The following is an 18,392-nucleotide window of genomic DNA, read 5'->3' on the forward strand; positions in this document are numbered from 1 at the left end:
AGTGAGCAAGATGGCTTTAGAATGTGCAAAGTGTTACAAAGAACAGGATAGGAGGGTGTCTGGGCTTGAGGTGGGGGAGAGTTACAGACTGGACCATCTAAAGCTCATCCCATGTTGTCACTGTGGGACAAAAGGTCTTTCCAAAGAGATCTCTGGACAGAGGATAAAGCAATTCCTGCAGATATCCAGAAAAGTTTCCAACCTGGGAGAGTTGTCACACCCAGGTCACAAGAGAAAATGCCAGACACAGCTGGCAAAGAGGACAAACAGTCACATTCAGAAACCATCACCATGGTCAGGGTAGTCAAGGGAGACCACCAACTGATGCAGGCACAGATTGTACAGGGCCAGGATGAAGGCAGAACCGGATGCTATATGGAAAATACTTAATTTTCATTTCGATTAAGTAGTAAGAGAGTCACAGCAAAGCCGCTGGCCTACAACTTGATTTCTCTTAAAGACTGCAGCAAGGAATGAGATGGAGCAGGGAACCGTGGCCTGCATCTCCATGGCGACAATCAGGGATGACCTGAGTACTCTGGCCAGCATGGTAGTGATGCTCTTCTGCGTTCCTCTCAGGGTGAGGATTTCCTCGAATGGGGGACAGGCTTTGTGGCAGAGAAGCAAGTAGGAACCCTTCTGGCCTCCCTGCTAGCAGCTCCATTAATGGATGTGCCCTGTGTCATACTGTGCACAATGAATGCTTTTCCTTTTCCAATTAAAATTGATCAGCATGACTAATACTAAAAGGCTCCTGATTTAAATAGTCTCAGGGTTAGCATTTGGCCTGTGTGGGATGCCCACAGCCATGGGGCTCTTGTTCAGAGCAGCTCCAGGTTCCCAGAGGAAAGCCCAACCACAGGAATGATGATGCAGAGTGCTCTGGGAAGACATGAGCCTACTCCTGAGTCTTTGCATAGCTCTGTTGCTACCCATGACAGTGCCTCTCACCTGGAGGACCAATTAAACTCGGCTAATCACTGTCAATCCAAAACATTCCTTTTGTACTTACTACAATTGTTTAGTCACCAGGGGAGGGGACAATGAAATCTATTCACAAACGTTAAGTTAAAACTCCACTTTATTTTCGGTTTTTCTTTTAACATATCAGAAGACATTTTCTGTCCAGGCGAGGCTGCAGCTCTCATTCTTCCTTTCTTCCTTTGGGTGACATCCTGAGTCAGGGCTGAGGGTTCCTACGCTGCCTTTGTCATCATACATGATCGTGGTGTTGAGGAGTATACTCCCCTTTCAATTTTGTTTTGCTTGGAACTGGGTTTCATCATAAGGTATCAACAGTAATTTCACAAACTAAATCCCAATGATCTAAAGAGGCCACTGTGGTGGCCGTATTTTATTTATTGTATTAACTGTACAGAGAAGTTGCTAGTGTGGGATAGCTTTTAAAACCATGCAGATACAGCAGTATTTGGCGGAAGAGGGATTTCCAGAGAACGAGCATAGGGAATGGAGGTATGGATGTTTTTCAAGGTTGTTTAGCATGTACTTTCTATAGAAGCAATCACGGCATTAAGACTCTGCAACCACAAACAACGACTGGATCCAAATCTTCTAAGTCTGGATGCAGCCACGGACACAGCTCATGAACACAGCTCATGAACACACAAATGTAAGGAGATTTCTATGCACTATTCAAATCCCCAAAAACGTTATCAGTTGACCTTTTGTTAATACATTCAAAATGACCTTTCTGGTGATTCACATGTGAAACAACTTATAAGAGCCATTCCATACGTCAAACTTTCATTCCATTCAATTTTCTCTTGGTTGAAAATTGACACTAAAGATGTTTTGTCTTTCCGAACACTTCCCTTTGGGAGCCAGAGGCCTGATGATGTATAATCTTTCCTGAAGGTTTTATGGCAGGGCTTCACAAAGCAAACATTTTTCCCCCTTATGTTATATCACCCTGACAAACAAAAATGCTGAGCCGTTTAATTACCAAGCCTGCCTGACACATCCAGAGAGTCAAATATTCTGGCAGCTTCTCGCTGAAGGGAAAAAAAAAATGCATTGAATTCCCAGAGTTACTTGTCAAGACAATGTCAACAAGGAAACTAGTAAATAATCTGTTAGGCCCAAGAGTAGACACTATTGCAAATGCCGGAACACTCCCCGAGGCTCTGTGTCAGCACCATTCGCCCTACAGCTCTGCATCCCAGTTTGGTAGCACTTTGAGCTTCAGGCTAAGGAGTCAGGAGATGGTAAGCATGGGGCAGGAGAGCAGCAGGGAAGACGTATGTCCATGATAAGACTTGGTCTCCATTTTCCGGAAAGTTTCAAATCTAGAATTTAAGACACTTATTTCAAAATGTAATAGAAGGAATCTGCATAGGCACACAGAAGCAGCAGAGTACTCCTGTGGGAGAAATCTTCCCTGGGATTTAGATCTTGTCCTGTTTTAGAGCTCCAATGCACCACCAGAATGTCCCCATCGCCTTCATTTTGTAGCCCTTCCTCCTCTGAGGACAGTCAATCCCTGTAACAAACTGCAGCCCATTTTACAGTGAAAACTAAGCAAAAGTATGAAAGTCACTCTTCAAACGCTTTGGTTTGCACGCTTGAAGTTTTCTCAATTTCTACATTTTTCTGCAAATCATATGTGACGAGAGAGAAAAGCACACCTACTGTGAGGCAGGTACTGTTGTGAGCACCAGAGCGCTGTGGAAATAATAAAGTCCTTCGCTCATGTAAATTGCAGTCATGTTTTGGGAGTTGGGGAAGAGAAAATAAATTTGTAAAAGGGAAAACAAAGAAATGAGAAATAGCTCAGAGGGTCAGAGCACTCGCTGTATGGGCTTGAGGACCCCAGCAACCACACATAAAAGCTGAGTCTGGCTGTGTGCTGTAACCCAACACTGTCCAGGGTGTAGAAGTGGGAGCAGGATTCTTGAGCTTGCTAGTTTCCAGACTGGCTTGGGCTCAGCAAAGGACCCCACTACTTAAGGAAATAGGTTAGAGAGTGATAAAGTAGGACCTCTACTGTCTTTCTCTGGCTTCCACAAATAAACACACATGTGCAGACACACATACAAACACATAAACACACACACACACACACACGTGGCAAATCACTTGGTGTTTGTTAGTCCTCTGAGTAAAACAGAATAGTATAGCAGGAAGAAAATGGTGTCAGTAGTAGAACTTTGTTAGGGAGATTTAGTTTGACATGTTATTATTATTATTATCATTAGAAACAAAGAATATGGAAAATAACGGAAGGATGCAGCTGCAGAGTATCTAAAGAGAGGATAGAGAAAGAAAAAAGAGAGAAAATGTGTGATAGGCCCCAAAAGAAATAAGGGTAGATATGTTTTATGGAAAGATGGAAAGGAAAGGCAATGTGGCCAGAGAGTGACAAATGCTGAGCACCAGTTCACTCAGAGAACAAGGTCTTCCTCTATACTTCTTGGCTATGGTGTGTGTGTGTCTGCTAGACATATCTGTAAAATGTATCTGACTATGGTGGTTTAAATAAGGACCCCCCCTACACATACCAGAGGCTCAACTTTTCCAATGCTTAGGCATCAGGGCATGACACTGCTTGAGAAGGATTAGGAGGAGTGGCCTTGTTGAAGGAAGTGTCAAGGGATGGGCTTTGAGGGTTCAAAAGTCTAAGACACTCTCTCTTTTTCCTGCTGCCCCTCAGCTCCTTCTCCAGCACCATGTCTGCCTGCATGTTGCCATTTTCCCCGCCATAATGATAATGAACTAAACCTCTGAAACTATAAGCAAACCCCAGTCAAATGCTTTCTTTTATAAGAATTGCTGTGATCACTGTATCTCTTCACAGCAACAGAATACAGACTGTTGGTATAATGCTTTTTTGGAATGTATACACCTTACCCTTGTTCATTCAAATGCTGGTTTCTCTTCCCCACTCTCTGGTTTCAATCTGGACATTGCATTGTGATACTTTTTCTAAGCATCACTGTCTCAACTTTGTGTAAACATGACAAAATAAAACAACCAGCCACAATGTTGAGCAATAGAGAGGAAGGAGTAGGAGGGAGGGGGGAGGAGCCAGAGGAGAGGAAAGAGTGGGAGGCAAAGGGCAGGAGAGATCTGGGAGAGCAAGGCTGGAGGAGAGATCTTGGAACAAAGTCAAGAGATGGACTGGATCTAATATATCACTAAAAGCAAGTATAATGTGTGTAAATCTAAATGTAGAAACTATGAGGGCTTGGTTTTTAGGATGGAGTATCTATTGCCCAGCATTGTGCTCTAGGTTAACTAAACAAATCATAGTCTCTGTGTGGTGATTCGGTTATACAGCTGTTTGGGACTAACAGCAGCTTTAATACAAGATAAACCAATAGTAAATATCAATCGTCACCTACAACAACAGACTAAGAGGCTGACATAAAACCTAAAGTATTGTGGTATAAAATTAGGTGAGGATTTGTCTGCTTTACACAATAGGCAGTTTGCATGCAGAGGGCTCTCCAGGTAAAACGCAGAGATATAGTCAGATATCAGAGTGTGGAAGGCATGTGTCTTGAAAAAAAAATGTTAAAATTTTTCTTGGGTGCAAATAGCATTATCTTATCTATATAATATATTTTCCACTATTGATTTAATTTTGAGACTATGGAATAATATCCCCACCACACACACTGCAACACATCACACATATACACACCACACACACATACATACCTCTCACATACACAACACACACATATATACATACAAACACATGCCACACACACATACCCTACACACATGCTCACTTGGGTCCATAATAAAATTTAAGAAAGTAGATGGTTTTGAGATTGATGCACACTGCATCCCTAGAAATGAAAACTTATATTAAAATTTAAGTCCTTATTTAAATGTACTAAATGATTTATAAGAAAATAAGAAGATGAAGAAGAAGAAGAAGAAGAAGAAGAAGAAGAAGAAGAAGAAGAAGAAGAAGAAGAAGAAGAAGAAGGAAGAAGGAAGAAGGAGAAACAAGAATTTGGGTATAGGCATATGGCATAAATGGATATGACAATATGATGAAAATACACTGTAAATATGTATGAAATTCTCAATAATATACAAAAGAGAAAATTTACACAAAACTGAGTATCTACTGATATTATATCATTATATTATTTTCTATGTCCATGCAGTTCAGAATAAATATGCTGTCTCAGGAAATGACAATAAATAAATAGATAATAAGAAAAGAGTAGCTAGAAAAAATTTTCAGCAAGGGACAACAAACCCTAACAATTGAAAAGTCACAAATTAATCTCTGGCAAACCTTAAAAAACATAAAATGAGAGACTCAACACATTAGACGATCAGAAGAGCAAATGCTTAGAAATCACTTATCTATCTATCTATCTATCTATCTATCTATCTATCTATCTATCTATCACCTACCTGCCTATCTAATCACACTGGCCTCAAGCTAAAAAAGAGTCTCCTACCTCTAAAGCCTGTGTTACACAGCAAAAACTTATACAAATAAAACAGAACAAAAGAAAAAACCCAAAAAATAACCCCCCCAAAAATTCTAAAATAAGACGTCATTGAGTAGGCACAGTTACACATGCCTGTAATCCCAGCACTTGGGGAGGCGGGGGCAGGAAGATCGCTGTGAGTTTGAGGCCAGCCTAGTCTACAAAGTGAGTCTACGCCAGCCAAGCCTACACAGAGAAACCCTTTCTTGAAAAACCAAACCAACTAACCAACCAACCAAACAAATACTACATGAAGTTAAAAACACAAGTCATTTGGTAGGAAAAACCATTTTCAAATAATATATCTGATAATAAAATATTTTAAAAAATACTCCATTTAAAAAATACAAGAACTTCATAAATAAAAACCAAAATTAATACATAAGCATTATTAGACATTACAGAAGTAAAAGTAAAAGTTGCAACTCACTTATGATGGTCTCAGGCAGAGAGCAGCGATCTCAAGCATGTTGTAACATGAGGGAAAACTGGAAGGCTCATGCTTTATTGGAGGGAACACTAATAAGAATTGCATGTCAGAAAACAGTTTTTTATTTTATTAAGCATGTTCTTACCACATGAAGCACAGTTTCACTAGTCAGTATTTGCTTGAGAGAAATGAAGATGTATGCGTACACAAAGATTTGTTTACCAAGGCTTATGCATTATTTCCCATCATGCCTCAATAAGAAAGCAGTCCAAATGTCTATAAACTGATAAAACATGAAAACAAAACAAAAAACCTGAATAATATCCAAACCATGAGTTAATTCTAATTAACTCATTAATTAATTCTACAAATTTCTTTTTTTTATTTTTAATATGGCATTTCTTTTTTTTTTTAAATGCAGTTTATTCAGGAACCTTGAACAATCATCTGACCCTGGGGAAAGCCAACCCACAGCTTAAATAGCCTCTGGGTAGCCAACCCCAGCGTGCCACGTGGGAATTCTACAAATTTCTAATGTGTGTAGCAATGTAAAACCATTCAAAATGACTTCAAAATATTATGTTTATGTAACATTTTATTCTGTGGGCTGGCTAGTTTTACGTTAACTTGATACAAACTATAGTCAATTGAGAGGAGGGGATCTCAATTGAGCAAATGCCTCAGTTGAGATCGTCTGTAGGACATTTCCTTAATTCCTGATTGATGTGGGAGGGCCCATCCCACTGTGTGTGGTGCTCTGGATTGGTGGCCTTGGGTTCTATAAGAAAGCAGACTGAGCAAGCCAGGAGGAGCAAGACAGTAAGCAGCCCCCTCCATGGCCTCCGCATCAGTTCCTGCCTCCAAGTTCCTACCCTGTTTGACTTCCTGTCATGATATCCTTCAGTGATGAACAGGGATATGGAAGTATAAGCCGAATAAACTCTTTCATTTTGGTCACGGTGTTTCATCACAGCCATAGTAATCCTAACTAAGACATTCTGATAACGCTGAATTTCTATCAAAGGGACAGCCCATAGTATTAGGAAGTGGTTTGGCAAGTGTCTGGGCTATTGGCAGTAGAGACCTACTAAAAAAAAGTATAAGAAAACATTTTAGGGTGATAGATATCTTATGTAATATGAATGGAGGTACCTTTATGTAACTGTCTAAATAAATTCTGTGATATTTATTTCATCAATTAGGAAATTGCATTCTAATAAAAATCTGTGATGTATTTTGTCAACTCTAAGTCTTTTGAGAATTTCACACATGAAAACTATTTTTTTTCTTCACAGGCTATTGTCATTTGCCCTTGGTTGCATGCCAGAACTTGAAAGTAAAGTCCAATTGCTGAAGATATACACACCTTGGACCCAGTAGTTAAAGGAATTGTCTTGGAGGCCTCCCCACTGGGTACTAACTAGCTCCCATAGTACCCGAATAGGGCTGCCAAGGAGAAAGGCAATCAATCATCCTACCCAACTGTACAGCCTATGAACAACGATGACCAACACAGCAGAATGTCCCCAGGGGTGCAAGAGTGACCTTTCTATGTTGCATATAACCAACCACCTAGTTAGACTTAAGGCTCACTCAAGAGGTGGGAATTCAGATCTAGCACTGTTAGCTCAGTCAATTGATGGTAGCTGGTGAGGTCATAGACACCAGAGAGAATAGATTACGGTCATTTTCCTGCACTGGCATGATTTGAATCTGCTTACGAAATATTTATTCTTATGTCCACAGGTGACGCTAGCTCTCACACCCTACGCCTTCAGAGAAGCTTGTTTATAGCAGACAGAGACTAAAACAGAAATTTATAACTGGTCAAAACTGGATCCAGGTGGAAGTGGGTCGGGGGGAGGACCTGGGAGGAGTAGAAAGATGGGAAACTGTAATCAAGACATGAGGTATGAGAAAAAGAATCTATTTCCAATAAACGGAAAAATATAATATACAGAATATAAATATAAAAATAGAATGCATATAAAGAGAATATGACCATGGGGTGCCCAGCACAAATTGGTGAGTCTACAACACAGCCTCTGAACATAACAGTCAGGGAACTTGCAGATGAAGGGTTGGAGAGATCTGAAGAGACAGAGGACCAGGATGTTTGCTGTGAGGTATGGATAATGGGGAAACCGCACCCAGGGACTCTCAAAACTACAGCCACCTAAACAAAACCCGTATAGTCACAACAGCTGGTGACATGCCAGCGGGAGTGTGGGGAATCTCCAAATGCCTGCCCTGAGAGGAAGGGCTGCAAGCAATCAGTGGGTGCCGAGAGAGGGAGAGTCAGCCAGCTGAACACCGCATGGTCCTATTGCCCACAGTTACAATTATAATCTAAGTGGTTAGTATTAATTAAATTATTTCACCGCTTTTAGTTTAATTTTTCAAGATGAAAATCCCAATTAAACATTTTATCGCCATCTCCTATAATGTTGATTGTGTTCTCACCTTAAGTGGCCTTTTCCAATACCAATTATCCTCAGATAATGAAGTTTTATGTGGATATCACTTTGTACTGTGCTGTTTCCATTAGAGATAGTTTAGAATAGAATCAACTTAAAGTCTAACATACTATAGGGTAAAATTAGGTGGGGTTTTTGTTTGTTTTTATGCCTTGGTCAATGGGAAGTCTGCATAAAGTCTGTTGCTGGTAGGTTCGGTAGTTCAAAGTGAAACAAGGTGTCTGCCCCAGCTTTGGGCACTACGCAAGTCTTTGCGATGACAAGGGGGAAACAGAAGACAGACAAACTGTCCTCAGGCAAGTCTACCGAAATTCTGGTTCCTCCTCTGCCATTAGAAATGAAGATGTAATTCAGGATGCTCTCTCTAGAAGGCTTTGCTCACTTTCATTTTTTAATAGACTTTGTAGTAATTATTTTTGTTATGAATAATTCTGAGAGTGTTATTGAGATGCTTCAGTGTCCTCTCTTAAAAGCAGATGTGAGGCTTTTCATTTGGAAACCAAATTCCACTTGAGGATATACTGCAAAGTTGCCTGCTATGCACAAACCCCTGGATTTGGCTCTCAGGACTGCACTAACATAGGTATGGTGGAGCACATCTGTAATCCTACCACTGGGAAGGTAAGAGCAAGAGGATTCAAAGTTCAAGGTTATTTTGTGACTTCATAATGAGTTTAAGGCTAGCTTTATACATATAAGATTCCATGTAACAGGAAAAAACAAGAGGAGAAGGGGGAGGAGGAAGAGGAGGGGGGAAAGCAGGAGGATGAAGAAGAGGAAGAGGAGAAAGAGGAGAAAAAAGAGGAAGAGGAAGAAGAGAAAGAAAAGGAGGGGTAAAAGGAAGAAGAGGAGGAGGAGGAGGAAGGGAAGAAGAAGAAGAAGAAGAAGAAGAAGAAGAAGAAGAAGAAGAAGAAGAAGAAGAAGAAGAAGAAGAAGAAGAAGAAGAAGAAGCAGCTCCTACAGAATTACTAGTCACAGCAGCCCTGATACAGAGTATTTCTATATCTAATCTTTCTTTCCTGTCTTAGTGAAATGTGAATTTTAGAGAGAAGAAGGCACTTTGTCTGTGTTTGTTGAAGAAGAGAGAGCCAATCAGGTATTGCAGAGCACATAAAATAAAATACTTTTACCTTTCAGTAACTGTGGTTTTGCTATAGCCACACCATTCAGCCCCTGGAAGGAGAAACCTCTGCAATTTGGGATGAATGACTGAACCAGGAAAGCTAAGACCAACCAACCTGATTGTAAGGACTGTTAATGCACTAAGGAACAAGGTCGCAGTACATAGCTGGAAAGACAAGACCCTTCACTAGCAGAGGAAGAGCACAGCTTTAATGTTGTGTAGGGACATCAAGCGGCTGGGCCAGCTGGAGAATAAAAATGTCCCTGTGATTCCAGCACACTTGAAGCATTGCCCCATTCATCTGCTTCACCTTTGCTTTAGAGCTCACTCCTGCGACTTCTCAAGAAATACTCCTTTGTAACAGCAATAATTTCATGTAATATTCATGACTAATTACTCAACCTTGCAAGATGTGAACAACTTATTTAAGTTCTGAAACATTTTAGGAAGGCTGGAACTCCATACCGGTCTCTTTCCCATCAATCAACACACTTTATTTCTCTAGTGCGTCAGCAAATTGTTATTACATAATAAATTGACATCGACGGTAGAGCTGGCATCCACATGCTGACAGTAAAAATATAGAGGGTTATAGGGCACATAGAATAGAAGACAGATTGCTATCTTAAAGGGACAGTTTTACCCTTCTACTTGAATTCCACTCGAATAATCAAATCGTCAGTTCACCAGCTATGTACCCAATAGCTAAGCAAATTCTTAAGTAGCACTAGGCTTAAACGAAGACATACAACGTAACAATATGTCATGGTGTGTTTCTGAGCACCAAGAGTAAGATTGCTTTATTTGGGGATAGGTTAAAAAAAAAAATTAACCTTTTACTTCCCTTGTTACAGTTTCACTGACAGAATCTTTTAATGGTAACTCAGAGTAGTCAGCTGGTGATGGGGTGTATTTCCCTAATGTGTGCCAGAAGTCTCCGTGACGCTCATGTCTATGCCACCCAAGGACTCAAGTCTAACCTTCCACTGAATACTGGTCAGCACACCAGGTCCTCATTAAGTGGACTATACATGATATATATATATATTTTTAATCTTAAGCCATTTTCTTCTTCTTGACTTGTCCTTTGCAGATATAAAACTCCAAAAGCCTATTTTCTTCCTTGTGCAATACTGACCAGTTTTAGCCAACATTGTGACTGTAGTTTTTATATTCCTTAATCTTGGAATAATTCCCAAACATCAAGTATTATGTTGTCCCTGGGTCCCTTCTCTAGTCCTCTGATGTTAACTCTTTCTCTAGGACCATAATAGAACTCCCTGTTACAACATTTTTGCTTTCTTGACCAAAATATTATAGGCTAGTGATTCCTGTAGTGGTAAAATTATTTACTAACACTTTATAGGCCATATTAGTTTAAAAAAAAAGATCTGTCATTTATGCTGGACCCTGAACTGTAACAGTTCCAGGGCTGTAGTGACCTAATTTTACATATTTTCTGGCAAAACAGGTGTGGATGGGAACACAGTTCTCCCGGAGTCTTCACACACCACTCTTTGCAGCTACTGTAGAAGGAGGTTGAGCAGCTTGTTCAAAAGACAAACGCATACCCACAATATGCTCCAGACAGTCTGAGCATTCACTCCAAAGCGCGAAAGCACATCAACAAAGACTGACAGGCAAAAGTCACAGGGAAATTTATATGTAAGTGTCCCAAATTGGAAACAACTCAAGTATTCATAAAAACAGCAGGTGGACACACTCCAACGTGTTTATCAAATGGCACATTCCTGCAAAGTTAAAAATTAAAAAAAAAAAAAAAGATACATAGAGCAAGGGCTTGAGAGACAGCTCAATGTGTGAGCAAAGCATTTGTTATACAAGTGTGAGGACCTGAGTTTGGATCCCGGAACAGTCAGGAAGAAGACAAGTCCACGCTGGCCCTCATGACCAGCTGTGCTAGTGGAAACAGCACCACATTCAGTAATAGACTCTACCTCAAAAAAATTATGGTGAAGGACAATAGAGGAAGACACTGGGTATCAATCTTTCACCTCCACACACATTCATACATATACAAACATTGGTGAGCTTTCACATACATATATGCCATACAAACACACATGCAGACACAAATACATAGTGAAAACGTAGGTGAATTTGAAATAATTATGTTGAGCAAACCATACATTGTATAACCACACTTTTGCGTGATTGTAGAAAAATCAAGTCAACCCATAATTGATTAGGGAAAGCCAGAGTGTCAATAAGGAAGGAAAATAAATTAGTACAAAGGAACTTCCACATAGATCAAAAGTTTGTACATCCTCACGAATGTAGCTGTGGTTATTTACATGCCTTTGCATGCACATGAGCACACATACAATGCATTTCTAAGTATATGCATATGTACATAGAGAGAATAAGAAAGGTTTGTTTCCCTAACATTGCTTAATTTTCATTGCACACAAAGTTTGGAGGCTCCTTTCTAAAGTCTGTAGTGCATAAAATACCATTCCCTGGCCAGCTAATCGGTATGCGTATTACTCAGTATGTATAAGCTACATATGTACATATGTAAAATAGTGTATTTTAACTACATGTAGCTTATGTCACTGGTATGTATATTAAACTGTTGGGGTAAAATAATATAAATAAAGATGTTTAATGTTATTGTACATCTAGAGAGTTTCGCAACAGCCTTTCACCACAGGCACTTCTAAAACATATATTTTCAACTTAGAATGAAAGCCTGAGGAGCAGCGTGCTGTCTGTGTCTGCGGAAGCCCAACATGGTAGCTGAGAGTCCCTGCTTCTCTCCAGCTGAGGCACGGTTGGTGGCCGCCTGGGAATCTGAATCTCAGTAGACTGACAGTGAGAACTAGGGCCATCTTAAAATTAAATTTGGCCACAGCAGAGACAGCAGCAGTAGCATCTGGAAAACAGCAGCGACTCTGTCTGGAGAGACCTGAGCGTGAGAAGAGTCAGCCACAAGCAATAGTCTGGGAGAGCTGCACCAGAAGCAGGGCACACACCAGCCTTCCCACCATGCACTGTCAACTGTGGTGCTCCCCAGCAATGGGCCTTGCCTAAGTCCCATAGTCTCCCCTTTAGTGATTGCATTTCAATGAATGTATCATCTGCCTGCGTTAGAGCGAAAGGGCGAAACGTAAAGTTAAACATCGGTTTGTGTGAGATGCACATTGGTTAGCTAGCTTGTTCTATTGTTGTGAAGAGACACCATGACCAATAAAGGAAGGCATTTAATGGAGGGCTAGCTTACAGTTTCAGAGGCTTAGTCCATTATCCTCACCGCAGGGAGTACGGCAGCACACATGGTGCTGGAGCAGTAGCCGAGAGCTATATCCTGAGCAATGGGCAGAGAGAGCCAGAGTGAGTGAGCGAGGCAGAGACAGAAACAGAGAAGACAGATAGGCAGGCAGGCACACACACACAGACACTGGGCCTGGCATGAGTTTTTGAAACCTCAAAGCCCACTCCCAGTGACACACTTCCTCCAACAAGGCCACAAGGCCACACCTCCTAATCCTTTCAAATAGTGCCATTCCCAGGTGACTAAGCATTCAAATCTATGAGCCCGGGCATGGGGGTGGGGGGTGGGGACATTCTTATTCAAACTACCACACTGGTCAAGCATGCTTTATATTTTGCATCCTTTAAAGATGAATATCCAACTTTTTCTCACAATGGCAAACAAATGATGCTGAAAACCATGCTTGTAGACAGATATAAAAATGCTCAGACATGCGGGGCACGCTAACACATGCCTGTAATCCCAGCACTCAGGTAGGAAGAGGCAGGTGGATCTCTGTGAGTTTGATGCCATCCTACATAGCAAGTCCAGGACAGCCAAAGCTACACAGAAAGCAACAAAATGAAATAAAACAAAACAAAAAATAAACAAAGAACCAGACATAAAAGGCTAATAAAGGCATTTGAATAAAAGGGTTCCATGACACAATGCAGCTGGGATAAAGGGACTCCAGGGTACACATTGGAATTAAAGTCTCCTTCAGGGAAGTCTGAAGGTAACAGTTTAGTTTTTGGTGGTCTGAAGGAAGGCAAGAGGCCAGCCTCATATGTGTGAGACAAACAGGTTTTAAGATTCCTTAAGAATCTAGGTCCTCTGTGTTTTCTGTTACAGAGTGAAGATTTTTTTAGTGGATATTTAATTACTTACTGTAAACTTCATGTAATTTTTTTTTCATGTGTAAGAAAATAACATCCACAGTGACAGCTCCAAGAGATCAAGCAATGGCATTTATTTTGGCAGTATCTATTGATTTAATTTCTCAGTGTGTGAGTTGCATGCAAGCAACTTTCTAAAACAAACAAATACTCAGAAGAGCTGCAGAGGTGCTCTCTGCCTTCTTCCCTGCACTGCAAGTCTGAGGCCAGCAAGGCCTACATTAGCAAGGTCTAGGACACCTGGGGTTACACGGTAAAACCCTGTCTCAAAAATCAACTCTAACAAACAAGCAAGTGAAATTATATTGCTCGGTTTCTCCACTTACAGCATGCAAATATCTTCATCACACATTTGGAGTAAAATCACATCTTAAGCCTGAAATTTGAAAATGATTTAACTCCACTCCTGGCACTCTGAGTTCCTCTCTCTCTCTCTCTCTCTCTCTCTCTCTCTCTCTCTCTCTCTCACTATATTAGGTTCACTTATGTCATTTCCTCAGACAGTAATAACCTTCATTGTAACCCCAAGTAAGCTGGCTCCTACTTATGAGTCAGGATTTAGTTTAAATATTGGTCCCCAGAGAAGTGTCCCTGACCACCCGGTGTGAAATGTCACTGTCACATGACTGTCTATTACCGACCGTCACTGCATTTATCACCTAACCACTTACTTTTTATTTGTTTTCCTGGTTATTATCTATAGTTACCTCCTTAAGTTAAACCATTCGAAAATAAAGTTGTTATCTATTGAAATATTAAGATCTGTTAATCTCCAGTATCTGTAAAACTGTCTGGCCTGTGGCAGATAACCCGTAATTATGTATTTTATGAATTCATAATGTGGAAGAAGGAGGAAGGGGAATCCACCATTACTTGAAAGTCCATTCGCAGACGTGGTCTTAGTCAAGAGGCAGCTTGCTGCTGTTAAGCAATAGTTGTAAGAGATGCACGCTAAAATACAGTCAGAAAGTCTCTATTCAGCACATGGTGCTTACTTCCAGGGAGCAGGGTAGCCTGAGGGAGGCTGGGACGCAGCGACAATTTACAGCCAAGGGATCCGGTGGGGAACGAGTGAGGGGGAGATTCTAAGGGCAGGTCTGAGAGACCAGCTCACATCCCGTAGGAGCACTGAGGAGACCGGTGATATCAGCCCCCTGCGGTATGGTGCTTTGCTCTCCGCAAAATGCCTGGGGTCTCTCTAGCCAGCGTTTGAAAGGGGCCAGCTACAGACGTCCACTTTCAAATGGCTTTGTCTTGTTGTGGCTAACACAGAGGCAAGTAGCACCACTGAGTAAAGTGCACAAATATTTATGGAACATCCCCTGCTCAGAGCCCTCCTCGGCGCTGCATAAGCTCAGATGAGGACAGGTGAGATGAAGATTGGTCTCCGGTCTCCTGCAAGGCAAAACTGAACAGTTTTCTCCTGCCAAGCAGAGAAGATGAATGCAGTGAACAGGAAGTAGGCATATTATCCTTCCAGGAACTGCTAATGGCCTTCAGAGGCGTAGGCAGCTGTGTATAAGCTTTCCAGATGAATTGTGTAAAACCTACTTAGGGTGTATCTTTTTTTTTCTTCATTTGTTCCTTTATTTGCAATTCTCCTGTTCCCTTTTGGAAATCATTACGAGGAGAGAACAAATCAAAGCAGGCAGACTCTGAGCTCGTGCGGAGTCAGCAAGACGATCCTAAGTGCATTTGGGAGGGAGGTTGTACCGGGTAGAGCATAACGCTCGCTCGCTTTTTCTCCAATCACCTGGGGCAGCCCACTCTCACCTGCCAAGGCCTCGGCGCGCAGCCCCTGATGGATTCCACAGGGCAGCTCTGCGGTGCTCGCTGATTCCACGCTGCCGAAGGAGAATTAAGTATCGGCAAAGGCTCGAGAGAGCAGCCGGAGTTCTGCTTACCTAGTGCTTTATCTCCAGAAGGAACTGTAGAGGAAGAGCTTGGCCTAATTCGCCGGAACGGTAACAAACACTTATTGAATAAATGCAGAGGTCAGTCGTACCTTCCTAGGAATTACCATTAAGCCAAGACGCCGATGTGTCTGTGTGGAGAGCTTGAGCTGTAAAACGCTTTCTTTGACACGATTCCTCATGTAGCCAACAGCTACACACAGCTCAGAGGACAGCTCGAGAAAACAGGCCTACACTGGTTTCCTTACTCCCTCCTGACAGAGTGAAGAAGATGAAACCTGAAAATGTTGATGACCATTTGACTTTAGTGAAGACAAGAGAAGTAGCACATACGTGCACACACGTGCACACACGCACCTCCCCCCCGCCACCCCAACTGGGTATCTCCATTCTCCAAATTCATAGCGAGTTGCTCGGTTTGACAGAATGGCTTTTTTGCCTCCTCTCTGCCAACATGTCTAACCCACAACCGTGTGAAGCACACAGGCAGCAGGAGGAAAACAAAACTCATTAGGAAAGCGCTGTAATTTGGAAACCCACACTCCACCTCCAGAGTGGCTCTCGGGATGTAAGTCCTCTGATGTTCCGAGTAGCTCGCCTTGTGCTCTACGCCAGCCTTGTTGCTCTATGCCAGTGTCTTCGTAAACAAGAAAAGGTCTCTTCAGTCACTGATCAAGCATTCCCTGGACACTCACTTTGTTCCAGGCCCTACCCCCAGGACTTGCCCTTGAAGAACTCAAAATCTGGCAAAGGAGAATGACCTGAAATAAGTAACTGCAAGCAGATCTCTGAGGGTGTCATACTGAGATACATTATTTTAATACAAAAGACTTCAGGGACAGAGAGAGAAGAGTTCTGGCTTTGCAGCCTGGGCCTGTCTGTTTCTGCATATGGTAGAAAGAATTGGAACCTTTCCCTGTAAAACCACGTCTGCACCAAACTGCTAATGTAGTTCATAGTAATGAGGACCCTCAACAGCTATTACTTCATTGCTTTGTATTGATATCCAATCATTTTGCGAAGGGCTGAATTCTCACATTTTTGCCAATGAGCATATTGTGGCCAGGATTTAATAAGATCGTATTGTGAAAATTAACTTTCTGTTGAATCTCTTCAGGGAAACTCAAACCATGCAAGCTTTGAAAACACAGGCATGGCTGGGTCTCTGTATCTTTGTGACAGGACAGACCTGTGGTGGAGGGGTGCTGGGAAAGCAGCCGGTGCATCTGAGCAGATGATGGCGATGCCATCTTAGCGGATCCTATTCCTTACTGCTGTAAAAAAAAAAAAATGTTGTTCGTGTACACAATGGAATTTCCTTCAACTGTAAGAAAAATGAAATAACACCAAAATGGATGGACCTGGAAAATTAAGTTAGATTATATATACATCATAATATATGTGTGTATATATATATATGTATGAATATAAAAGGGATTAACTGTGAGTAAAGCTTTAAAAATTAGAAAAGAGACAAAGAGAAGATCGCTTAAAGGAAATGATGTTAAGGAAAGGAGTGGGGCAGAAATACATGTGTGACATGGAGGCAGAAAGATGACTGGGGAGAGAGCACACAAGGCCAGACAAGGCTGGGGAAGATGAGATGCAGGGAGAAACATCGACTAAAACGTTTTTACTTTGAGGAAGCTGTAACTACACCTAATAATGTGTCCGTTAACCCGAAAACCCTGTAGTTTACTCTTGTCAACACAGAATGCATGCAGTCTGTGGGTAAGGCAGGACATTTCTGTCAACTCAAGTACAGCCACTTCCCCGGCTGTGGGAATACGTTCAACCCTTCGAACCATCCCACTGCACCTTGTAAAATAAGTCTAAAGAGAAGAGAGAGCAGAAACAGAGCAGGAGGAAGCAACCGGGTTCATGCTGTAGCTCCTGGGATGACTTCAAAGAGCTCCAGCAGGACTCCTTTCTTCTCCAAGAAAAATCAGCTATGCACTGTTGGCCAGTCACAAATGTGTTATCTGGTGTTTGTACCACTGGCACAAGACTCAGAAGTAGCTATTAAGATAGCTTGTTGGTCATACAAGGCCCAACAAGTAAGTCAGAAAAGTGAGTTATTCGTGGACCTGATGGGAAAGCAAACAGATTTTCTAGACCTGGAAATCTGTCACAGGCATCATCTCCTATTGGCTAGGCTTTGCTCGTTATAATAGTCTATGAGTTAGCATAAGTGCTACAGAATCCATCTCTTCAGTTACATACAAAATAAATTATTGCTCAAAGCCCACAGAGATAGGATTGAGTGAGTGGTACCTAGCAGTATTTAGGTGGTGGCCTCGCTGTGTCGCTGGCCATCAGAAGGGTTTTCTATGACTGTAAGCTCTGGGACACAACTTTAATTTCTACAGCTGTAAAACTGGACTTTGTTCCAGTTTAATGTTTCCAGATGCGCATTAACAGCAGCATATGAGTAACTGAAAAGAATTCACTAAAACACAATATTTAAGGGTGAGTGACAACATTAAACATTTTTGTAAGGTCCTGTAAAAGGTGTGATGCACAGTTAGTTTGAAGATTGTAACATTTCCTTTAGCATTGCCAAATGGAAGAAAAGAAAAAAAATTAGGAAAATTCAGTTTTCAAAATCCAAAGTCTGCATTGGAGATCAGGTTTCTGAAAACGTACCACAGCACCTCCATGGACTCCAAGAGCTCATGACCGAGCAAAAGTATTTTCACTAAATCAAAAATGTGTGAATTCCTAATAAATTGGTAGGGTTGTAACTAGTTGGTATCTTCTACTTTAAGTGAGGTATTAATAGCCAAATATTACCTTTTCTGG

Source organism: Meriones unguiculatus, chromosome 15 (genome assembly GCF_030254825.1).
Source record: "Meriones unguiculatus strain TT.TT164.6M chromosome 15, Bangor_MerUng_6.1, whole genome shotgun sequence".
In the NCBI taxonomy this organism is placed as follows: Eukaryota; Metazoa; Chordata; class Mammalia; order Rodentia; family Muridae; genus Meriones; species Meriones unguiculatus.